We start from the raw sequence: 10,049 nt of genomic DNA, 5'->3' as shown, positions 1-10,049 counted from the left end.
GCATTTTCAAGCAAGTCATTTGTGAAACTTATGCATCCGTGAGTTTTAAGCTTGAAGCAAATAGCAATGATCATATAACATAATCATTTTAGCATAATCATGTAGTATTTCATATCATAGTATTTGTGAACTATCAGTTATCAGTCCATTCTTCATGTGCCATCTTGGAAGCTATCAGTGCATTGTCTGAGAGCACACCATCTGCAACTAGGAACAGTGGAGTTAGGACACAATGAGACAAAAACCATGAAGGTAAAAATAATGTTTTATTTTAATATGTATTTCATGTAGTTTCATTGGTTGAGTTTGGATTTCCTGTAGCATTTCCATTTGTATTTTGTGAAACTAATTTGTTGCAGGTAACATTCCGAGGATGGAATTCAAGTTGACACAATGTTCATTGTTTATGTTTTTGGAATATTGTGTGTTTGTTTTGTAACAATATTTCAAATCACTTCGTGATCCATCAACATTTTTATACACACAACATCAAGAAAGAATGGATATAAAATATGGTAAAAAGGAATCACAAAATTTAATGTATGGTGAAAATGAATGGGATATCATTTTATTGCTTGTTCATTATTTCTTTTTAAGATTTTTGTTTTATGTTTTGCTTTAGTGCTTAGATTTTATTTATTTTTATTAAGTTTTAAAAATGATTTTATTGGGAAACAAAATTTAGGAAGATTAAGATTAAGATTAAGGATAATAATTAGAACTAAGATTAAGATCAAAGATAAAATTAATAAATTATCTATTTATAAGTAATGATTTAGATTATTATCTTCATAATTTAAACTTATCAAAATTTAGTTTTCAAAATAAATATTAATAATAGTGTTAGTTTTGTTGTAACAAAATTTGTCATTGCTTTGTTATTATTTTAGAATATTTTATATTTATACGTTGTATTTAATAACATTATAAGATTGAAAAGAGGATTCAATATATTAGTTAATGTATGAGGAAAAGGGAGCTCCATTTACAACGCTATTATTGAGGAATCATTCACCATGTTTGTGGTAAAGGATCAAGAAATGGCGCACAGCGGAGGACGGGAACCGACTAAAAATAATTTATCATGACCCATTTTGGGGGAATTTAAAGCAAAAACAGGAAGGATAACGTAGCCAAGGAGGAGGATGAGGGGAAGCAAGGGCAAAGGTTGTTGTAGGGTTGGATCAATTAAAGGAGCAGGAGCAACAACAGAAAAAAGGGCTAAGAGTTTAGGTAACCCTTGCTGTTAAAGCTTAGTATTCAGTTCTTAGATTAAGCTTTATTTCATATTTTTCTCTCTTTGCAATTAGCGACCAATTAGTGGATGCCCTTTCCAGTTGGTTGAGCGATGTGTAGATACAGGGCTCTCGTTTTTCCTCTTTTCTGTCTTTGTTTTCAATTTGAAAAAAAGAAGAGATAGGAGGTGTAGTTAGGAAATACCTTTTATAACTGAGCATGAATGGAGATACCACCATTTCTACTTTTCTAGTACTCTTAGGTGAAGAGGCTTGTATAAAATTGGAAGGATAGTCATGCACGTGAACTTTTTTTGAAAAAATGCCTCAAGAAATGAAAAACTCAAGTTTACTAGATCTGTTGGGTCAGCTTCATAAGGGTTGGTTAGAAGGATTTAGGACTTCTATGCATATGATTAGCTTCAGAAGCCTTTAGAACTTTTATTAGAATCTTCTCTGTTATGATTAAATGGAAATTTTGAAAAATAATTTAAAAAAAATCTAATCCAACATATTCCAACATGATTTCCTATGAGAAACCCCATAAAAATATTTACACAATTTATTAAATAAGATTTTATGTACAAATTATCTTTTGAATGATTTCAACTTGTGATTTACATTTGCTATATCTTGTATTTTGTAAATGTTTTTTTTTTAAGACCTATTCAAACTTCTATTAGCCATATATTAGCTGGAAAGAGATGTATCCGTATGATGGGATCATTTGTATGTCATCAAGAGACATGACATGAAAGAGATAACTTGAAACAAGTTTGAAAATAAATTTTGTAAGGAGTATCTTTTTGCTCACCATCATGATCAAAAGATGAGTGAATTCTTTTCATTAGAATAGGAGTGATGGCAATGGTTGAATATAAAGCCAAATTTAGGAGTCTTCTATAGTTATACCATCTACACTATATAAAGGAAGAAGTGGATTGCATGAACAAGCTTGTTTTCAAGATAAACAAGGGCATTGTGTATGTAACCAAGCTTATTCAACATAAGGGTTTAAGCCATGCAGTAGAAGCAACCATTGTTGCTAAGGAAAAAGGAAGGTGAAGATCCAATTCTTAATATATCAAATTATTTGATCTTACAAAAATTTTAAGTTATTTTCTTTGAAGAATTTCCAAGCTCACCTCCTGAACATTAGTTCAACTTCTCAATTGATCTAGTTTTAAGGGATGCGGATATTTCAGAGGCCTCATACCAAATGAACATAGCTAAATTGCATAAGATCAGAATTCAATTACAATATTTGATTAGACCTAGTGTTTTTCCATGGGGAGCTCCAATGTCATTTTTCAAGGAGGTGGGACACTATGGATTTGCACAAACTATCAAATGCTAAATAAGGTGACTATTGGAAGTAGATGTCTTCTTTGTATAATAGATGATTTTTTTGATAAGGGAGCCACAATTTCAGATCTATGATGTAGGTGTCATTAGTTAAGGATTAAAAAAAATATATCCCAAAGATAGCATTCAAGACAAGGTATGGCTATTATGAGTTTCAAGGATTAACAAATTCTCCATCTACATTAATGAGTCTTATGAATAATTTTTTTTCATAAAATCTTGGATAATTTTGTGTTCTAGTATTGTTGGATGATATTCCAATCTACTCCAAGAATCCACAAGAACATGAAGAACATGTAAGTATAGTGCTTTAAAGACTAAGGGAGCATAAACTTTATGGTAAGTTGACCAAGTGTTCTTTATTTCGACCTAAGACACACTATCTAGGACACAATTTATCAACACAAGGAATTTTCATGGATCCATCTAAAATTCAATCTATTGTGGAGTGACATATCCCTAAGAATGTGTTGGACATAGGAAGTTTTATGGGATTGGATAGATATTACTGAATAATTGTGAAAGATTTCTCCAATATTGTCAGCCCATAACCTCCCTTCAATGAGAAAAGAAAAATGTTTTAATGAATTAAAAAGAGTGAAATTTCTTTCTAGCTCTGAAGGAAGCCCTTACCACTACTCCTATCTTGCAAGAACCTATTTTGACAAGGAATTTGTAGTTTGGACTAATGCTTACTTGGAAGGATTAGGTGGGATTTTGATGTAGTTGCCTTTGAGTCCTATATGTTAAATGATCATGAACTTAATCATCCCACTCATGATTATGTCTTGCAAAAATCATGCATGCATTGGAAATTTGGAGATGCTATCTCGTGGGAAGACCATTTAAATTGAATACAAGTCATAAAGGACTTTAGTTTTTATTCACCCATCTTAATCTAAATGCTCATCAAACAAGGTGGTTAGAATTATTGAGCAACTATGAAATCGATATTTCTTATGTAAAAGGGAAGGGTAACTAAGTTGTTGATATCTTAAGTCATTGGGATAACTTGATGGCAATCATTCTGTTGAAATTAGGGATCACTGAGATGGGGGGGTGAATCAGTGATTTGCCGGAAATCAAATCCACAAACTTATTCTTTATCCACCGGTTAGCAATGCATAACAGAAAAGAATATAAACAAGCAATGAATAAACCACAGATCCACAACACCAAATTTTTTACGTGGAAACCCAGAAAGGGAAAAACCACGGTGGGGCTGGAACCCACAATATTCATATACTATGGCCAGGAGTACATAAATATTACATAGATGGGGAATGCACTTGCATTCAGGCTCACTGCCTAGAGCTCATTGCTCAATTACAATGACCCGAAAGGCTACAACCTTCAGGGAAGTCTCATTGACTTACAATTCAATTACAATGAGGAAATACAATGAAATGAACTCTGAGGTAGCATCTGACAATGCATGAATGAGTTTCGGTTAAGTACTAGATCTCTGATTGTCCTCGCTTTGCAAATACTCTGTTTCTGTCTCATTCAGTTATCGGATTATCTGTGAACCAAATGTGCATGTGAAACTGCACTCAATCGCACCAAAACGGATCGCCACAATTGTATTACCCCGAAAACTAATCGCTAGTTCGATCTTATATATCCGGTCTTAACAAAAATAATCTCCTTCAAGTCGGCTTCAAGAAGTGTAACATGTAGCTTCAAGTCGGCTTCAATCATTAAGAAAACATAGCACTAGATCAAAAGAGTATGATCACACGCTTCCTAGGGATCTTCCCATTCATCGAGAACACGAAATCAACCACCAAAATCACCGCAATCTTCGGAAATCTTTCCGGACCAAAACATTGCCGAGATATCCCTGAATTATTGGTTAACTACCTACTGGTTAACTCTTGCTTCCCGATAAGAGAAATCACGACCGCCGAATTGAATCTCCAAGAAGAGTTGTCATCAATGACAACCCTAGACCAATAAGCAACTACTGGAAGTCACCGGATGAGTGTCAATTGCTAACAAATTCAAGTAAGGTGTAATCTAGGGGAGTTCTTCAAACAAATTGAAGATAGGGATCCCTTTTAATAGCAAATAAAATTAGTGTCGTGGCAATGCCAGAGTACTTGTTAGAATATCTTTGAGGAAATAACGGTATCCTTTGATAATAGGGGCGAATTTCTATACCCAATGAAAGTGATTTGCGAGGAAGAAACCTTGAGGAGAACCATAATGTACCATATCAAGTGCATCTTGGGGTAACTAAGATTTATAAAGATCTATGATCTCTTTATTTCTTGCCAAGAATGAATAAGGAAGTGGTTGATTTTGTGTTGAAATTACCTAAGTGACAAAGGGTCAAAACAAACATCGATATCCAACAAGAGTGTTGTACTATTATGTGTACCTCAACACAAATGTTAGTGACCTTGATACATTTTATGGTTAGTTTACCCAGATCGTGCCTTAATCATGATAACATTTTGGTGGTAGTGGACAAGTTAACTAAGGTAGCTCACTTTGTACGCAATAATAATAAGGATAATATTAAAGCTATAGAAGGAAAATTTCTAAGGAAATAGTTAAATTGCATAGGGTGTTAGAGGGAATCATTGATAAATTATTCACCTCATGATTTTGGATCACCTTGGAACAAAACTTAATTTAGCTTGGTTTACCATCTAGAAATAGATGGCCAAACTTAATAAGTTAACCAAATTATGGAGGATATGCTTTGAATGTATGTGATGGACCAACCAACCAAGTGGCGATAATATTTATAATTGATAGATTTTTGCTTATAATAACTCTCACCAATCGTCTCTTCAACCTACAATTCTCATTGTAATGTGGTAATAGCTCTTTAATCGATAAGGGGTGGAGTAAAATTGGAGTTAAATGCATCATTGTTTGGGATGTCCTCTAGTTCATACCAACATAATAATATTATGGCTGAAACTCACCATGAATGTCTCTTGGTCTTAGTGTTATCGTAAGTTAAATGCTCAAGTATCTCACACTCTTGTTAACCAACCTACCTAGGTGGCTAAAATCATTGGCAAGAGTCCTAGGTGGAATGATGACTTAAGATTTCATCAAAGTTACCTAGCTGTGAGATGACTACATGTTAGAATCAAGTTTGATACAGATAGTCGAATATCACCAGTATCATATAGGTGATAGATGCCCAATAATATCCACCATATCATAAGGTTTAGTTAGCTTTCGAGAGTGCCTTGAAGGTGAAAGATGATTAGGAGCTATCCATGTTATGCTACAAGATAAGTTTCATTGGTTATCAACATTATTGTGTAGGTGATAGATGCCATGAGCTAACCACTATAGCTTAGGGACTAGTTGGCTATCACTAATAGCATGAAGGTGTTAGATGCCAATAGTTTCCTATGGTATGATAGGGCCTAGCTATCTTTCAACAGTACCATGCAAATATTAGATGCTAAAAACTATACCGCACCAGGTTGGACCAACATTTCTGAGCACCTTGGCATGGAGGTCGATAGATGTCTAGACTCATTGGCTTGAATGGTTTGGTGAACTATGGGAATTTGGTTATAACCAATTGTGTCTAGTGTGTATACACTTACTCCTAGTTGAAGGTAGCAATTTATATGGGATGATTGTCTGCAGTCACTATTGGCAAGGAACTGGGAAAATAGATGGACCCATGGTGTAGTCTGGGAGACATCACATTCTTCTTTTCCAGTTGAGAAGGGGTGGGTAAGTGTTTGCATTAATTAATATTAAGAGTTATGCATAAGAGATCGGTTATTTTCTATTGTCCATTGAATACTATGTATTTCTAGGCTGATTAGTTGAAGTATTCTTCAGATGTGTGTAGAAGCTATTCACTATGAATAACTTGTGATGTATGAAGAGTCATTCAGGGTCTGTAGCTACATACATGTGAATGATGAAAAACTAGCAAGCCCGTAGCTACATACATGTGAATGATGACAAGCTAGCAAGCTTAAAAAAACTAAGGCATGTCACTCTCTGCACCTTAGAACTTTGGCATCGAGATTTCCCTCAGAGATAGAGTATTGGAGCCCACTTGGTTGGGGTGGATAGGGGTTAATATCAATGTGGTTGTGGTTGTATTGCACCCTTGCATTGGGAAATACGAGCAAACAATCTTATAATAGAATTGGAAATCGAAAGTTTTTGATTTACAACAAGGCAAGTGAATGTTCAGCATAATCACTAACCCCATTATTTATGAATGTGATAACAATTGATTTGCGACAAGTTTATCTCTAACTCTTGAAATAATCCTTTATGAATATCTTGCCAGATATTGCTGCTATGGTGTTCTGAACCACCTCTTTAGCTTATATTAATAAACGAATTCATTGAAGAAAAGTACTCATGTTTCTATCTCACATTATAGGAAATTTTGTTGTTTACAAATATTATGGGATAAGATTCATGTAATAAGGATATATTCATGTCCATGAATGGTAACTTTATTACGACAATGTTAGGGTTCTTGTAAACAACATTTTGGAAACGTGGGAATGCTCTAAGTAGAGATTTAGGTGTGCAATAGCTGCCTTAATCATGAAATTTGAGTGATATCTTGCTATAAGGAACCTGTACTTGCAAATGTCTACCCTAAAATTATAAAAGGATCTCATTGAATTATAGTGTCCTCGAGGAATAATTAAATGCCTATTAGCCTTGAGGATTGGATGCATCCAATTGATCATTGTAGCTTTGGTGTATCTAAATGATTGTTACAACAATAGTGTATAAACAGTCATAAATCTTTTGAATTTGTTTATAGAAGAAAAAAATTATGATAGCCATGATAAGTTATTACACTATGCTCATGCCTGTCACTTCTCTTTCTTCTTCAAACTCTAAAACTCTAATTAAGGGAGCTGGCATCTTACTTTCCTGGCCTTTATCAATGCTTTTCCTCTTTACCCATTTGACCCATCTTCATCATTTTATCATTTTCCATCTTCTTCAACGTCCTTATGCCATATTCTTCTTATAATTTTTCTTTGTAATGTACCTTTCCATATTCTTATAGTACAAGATAAGTTGAAAAGTAAATTAAAAAGTAAAAACTCAAATTACCATTGAAGTACTAATAAAATAAAAGATCAATCTTGATCTTCCATTCATACCTCAATTTATCTTTCAATTTAAAATTAAGAATAAAATCTCATCCTCAAAATCAAACAGTTACAGTAAGAAAGCTAAAATCTCCTCAATCATTTATTGATACTCCATTATCTACCTCACTTATCTTCCAATTAATGGTCAAGTGAATAAACTTTCTTCCTCTAACTCAAACAATAACAATAAGGAAGCAACAACGTCCTTACAGTCAATTTTGATACCCCATTCTCTACCCCATCTTCCAGTTAATGATCAAACCAATAAACATTCATCCTCTAGCTCAGGCTGTTCCATCACTTTTAAATGAAATCCAAGCTACTGAAACGAATGATGGCACTTAGAAAAATAAGGCACAAATTCCTCCCATCAAAACAGCAGCAGCAACAACATAATTTAAGTTTAAACATAATGATCAAATTCCAGACGTATCGGATCAGGCAATCCCCATACAAGTCATAAACCATATTAAATATTCACGTTCTCTACACAAGTAGTTACAGAATGTAATTCTACTATCTAGATTGATAGGAAAATTCCCCTATTTTTAAACTGAAATTTTTATTTATTATATTATGTATCTCTGCTTTGGTTAAGCAGGGGATCTGCCCATCTACATGAATGCATGCAGACTATACACAATTAGAGGCTTGAATCCTCACTAAGTACAAGGTCTGCAATAATAAATAGTCCACAAATGAAAGGATACTATAAGATCAACTACAGTTGCATAACTAACATAATAGAAAAGATTAGCATATGATACAAGCATCATTATAAACTGGTTATAATATCTTTTCTCCTTCTTCCTCACACTCCTCTGTTAAGCATGCTCTCATACCTCTTCATGGATATCAATCTCTCCTTGGCCATCTTAGACTTCACTTTCCCAATGAAATGGTCTGCTTCCTTATTTACAGCTTCTTCCTCAACTTGATAATGATCTTCTTCTTCATCCTCCTCGTTCATCATATTGTGCTTCTCCCTCTGAAGTTTTTCATCTGCATTAACAATATCAACTTGGGGTTTATTATTCTCAGGGGATTTGTGATCGGAAGAATTTTTAGTGCTTATGCTGTTATTGGAGTTAGAAACTCCTCCTACTTCACGCTTAGTCCTGGACCTCCACCCACCAAACAGCCATGAACGAACCCTACCACTTTTACTTTGCTGTTCAGTGTTGTCACTGGAACTAATTCTATATCTGCTTCCCATTACAACAATACCCAATACCTAATTCTCAGCCTTCAAAGCTATAAGCTTGTTCTCTTCAACAAGCACAAGTAAGTTTGCTATATATACAATGTCTTGCATGTGCTGGGACTTAGCTTAGGTTTCAAGCGCTTACACAAGATCCACCACAGAATGCTCATTTGAATATTAAATTATAGAACTGTTCACTTTTAACAGTAGACTGAGCGTACTATATACACTATGTGTATACCTTTGTTGGACTTTGCTCGTATTTCAAGCACTTACAACGCCTCGAAGAAGTTACTCTTAACCTTACCACTAAACTCTTTTTCTACAACCATGGCTTCAGTTTGGTACATATACAATGTGTATACCTCTGTTGGGAGTCAGCTTGTATTTGAAGCGCTTCAACAACACCGACATTAAGAAGAATAGCCTCTTACCACATCCACAAAGTTGTTTGGTACAAGCATGGCTTGAGATTGCATACCTCTTTAGAACTTACTTTGTATGAAGATTCCGAGCACCTGGAGGGAGGAAATGCCCCCAAAAGATAAAAATTATATTTTTTCTTCAGTGTTTGCCAGATCTTATTTGAGGGGCGATGAATTAATGTCAGATGTTTTCTTGTGCTTCAAGTTTTCGCTTTATTGGGGAATAACTTCAGTTTTTGGTTGAATACGATGAAATTGAACACGTTTTCTTAAAATCTCTGCGTGTCAATGGTGGATTCAAGGATAAGGGCCGACATATTGGTGTTATTTAATGTAATGGAAAAGAAATACGATTGCAGTCAAGGTTGGAGATAATCTAATATTGTTTGTTAGTGTGCTGTCATTAGTTTGAAGGGTGTTAAGAGTAGGAATCTAATAGATGTCAAGTGAGTCAGTTTGTTCTCACTTTTAGATCCATATTCATAAATATCTGTTGTTAATTTGTTGTATTTTTTAAAGCTATATATCATAATCAATTTCAATGAATAAGATAAACAATTCAATTTGTATGTATTTCTTTTTTATATTATTAATTATGTAAATTTGATCAATCAAATTTACATAATTTCGTCGATATTTTTTTCATGTGTTATTTTGAATATTAGATTCTAGACAAATGTGTTTTTAGGTAGTATTCTTG

At 34.0% G+C, this 10,049-nt stretch overlaps 1 long non-coding RNA gene across 1 annotated transcript; it reads left to right on the top strand.

Moving 5' to 3' along the window:
* The first annotated feature begins 974 nt into the window (after positions 1 to 974).
* Positions 975 to 9,729, top strand: LOC131067062 (uncharacterized). The gene is made up of 2 exons (XR_009111765.2): positions 975 to 1,233; positions 9,265 to 9,729. It is a non-coding gene; the product is annotated as an uncharacterized LOC131067062 (long non-coding RNA).
* The last annotated feature ends 320 nt before the right edge of the window (positions 9,730 to 10,049 follow it).

This window comes from Cryptomeria japonica, chromosome 5 (genome assembly GCF_030272615.1).
Source record: "Cryptomeria japonica chromosome 5, Sugi_1.0, whole genome shotgun sequence".
Taxonomy (NCBI): Eukaryota; Viridiplantae; Streptophyta; class Pinopsida; order Cupressales; family Cupressaceae; genus Cryptomeria; species Cryptomeria japonica.
This window is presented reverse-complemented; position numbering and strand designations above follow the sequence as displayed.